Genomic DNA, 2010 nt, shown 5'->3' on the forward strand with positions numbered 1-2010 from the left:
ATTTGCCTCAGTGAGAGTATATTTTCCCCATTCTCCACTTTTAGGAGTCTCAAAAAGAAATGATGACTCATTTCAATTCCATTTCCGACTAGGCTTTTGATTCCATGCATAGAGACATCAGCATTCTCAACAAAAGGCATATCATGAGAAACAGATTGACCAGCACTGATAATTAACCTGAGTTGCATCAGCTGTTGCGAGAGAAGTATTGACTGGAACATCCCCACTGACTAACTATATATATATATACATCTAGCTTCACCGAGATGAGTCATACTCGCTGCTTCTGATGAAAATCCATAGGGACCATCTTGGACATAATCATTAGCCAAGATTTGCGAACCTATTCAACAATTATTTTTTCTCGTGAGTATGTTGATGGGAAATAGGAATAGAAAAACATTCTTTTGGGCTTTAGACAATATGGACATGGAATGGAGAGAAACCGAGTAATTATCATTAGCAAATACAAGGTCTCAACATATATTGCTAGATAAAAAGGCCACATGTTGGCAGACTAATCAAGAACGTTCCAACTCATCAACAAATACAAACTTTTGAGCTCCCAAAGATCCTTCATCTTTTCCCTAGAAATTAGAGGCCTCTTTCTTTCTCTTTTTTCTCTCTCACTACCGCTTCATAACAAATAGGTCCTCCAAAAACCAGGTTGACTTTTCTAGAGGAGGTAGCCAATCCGTGTCAGGAGGTAGCCAACCGCAGCTAGTATCGGGCAAAACAATTCCGTAACCAACCCTGTACATACATTCAAAATGCATAATTGTTCCAAATTCTGCCATGTTGTTTGAGAGTACAATCATATTTGCTGGTGCAGGATTATCCAGTGCCCACCCCAAAGCGTCCACTATCAGCGGAGTAGACTTCGAGATTCGAGAATGCACACCCTACCAAAAATGTAGTGCTAAAAAACAAATAATAAATAAATAACCTTGAAAAAGTAATGAAATTATATATATATATATATTCATTCACCTTGCGGTATGAGACTGACTGAGATACCGGCATCATCGAATTTCTGTTGCAATTCATCCGACAACGTATCAACGTAAGCCTTCATTGACACTTCCCCAAGATACTTGGTCTCCACGAGTTTTGCTTTGATTTTCTTCCCCATGGAAACAGGATCATCGGAACCAGAAGGGATTGGGTAGTCCTCGACGTTCCAAAGGACACATGTCTTACCATCTGCGAAAGGATAACAAATACACAATTACAAGACAGGAAATATTAAAATAAGATCATAAAGGATTTGCTATAACAGATAAACGATTAGATACGCTATTTTACCATGACACATCGATCAGATGAAAGCTAATCCAGATTATAGACAAACAATTTCGAGCAGGAGATCTAGATTATATATATATAGAGAGAGAGATCTTACGTATGTATGAATCAAAGTCTGGTCCATATATACTATCGTTGGAGAACGGCGGATCAGACATAGCTTCGTTGGAGAACGAAATGGGTGAAATGAAGTTTCGTTAATTATTATCAAAAAGGTAAACAATTTAATATTAATTTTAATAGTATAAATAATTAACATATCTAAAATGTATAAATAATCTATTTTGATTTTTTAAATATATATTTTTTATTGATGATATTAAGAAACATTTATTTTGAAGAGATCAATAAATTTAAGAGCTTCCAAGTGATATGAACTAGATTCGTACATGTACGTACGATTATGTTTGCATACTTTTTTAAATTATTGGAAATTTTTCACATGAACTTCTGCTCAGACCTCCATGGGTGATATTTATAAGAAAAAAATTAAAATATAATTAAGTTGAGTGATATCACGTGTATATCATTCTAAACTAATCGAGACATTTCCAACAGTTTGTTTAGGACTGTTAAATCAAATTTGGATTCGGTTTCATTTATTTTACATATTTAACCTATAATAGATTTTAACCCACGGTACACCCGCGTGCATATAATTTTTTTTGTTATTTATATTTTATATTGTATTTGTTTGTTAAATAT

General features: G+C 34.4%; 1 long non-coding RNA gene across 2 annotated transcripts; it reads right to left on the reverse strand.

Moving 5' to 3' along the window:
- Positions 1-437: 437 nt before the first annotated feature.
- On the reverse strand, positions 438-1747 carry LOC147940857 (uncharacterized). 2 transcript variants are annotated; one of them, XR_015560807.1, is made up of 3 exons: positions 1403-1747; positions 991-1203; positions 438-919 (listed from the first exon to the last, which is right to left on the reverse strand). It is a non-coding gene; the product is annotated as an uncharacterized LOC147940857 (long non-coding RNA). The 2 variants fall into 2 exon arrangements; XR_015560808.1 differs by lacking the exon at positions 1403-1747 and adding an exon at positions 1306-1351.
- Between the last annotated feature and the right edge of the window lie 263 nt (positions 1748-2010).

The sequence above is a fragment of the Camelina sativa genome, chromosome 7, assembly GCF_030686135.1.
Source record: "Camelina sativa cultivar CO46 ecotype springtype chromosome 7, ASM3068613v1".
NCBI lineage: Eukaryota > Viridiplantae > Streptophyta > Magnoliopsida > Brassicales > Brassicaceae > Camelina > Camelina sativa.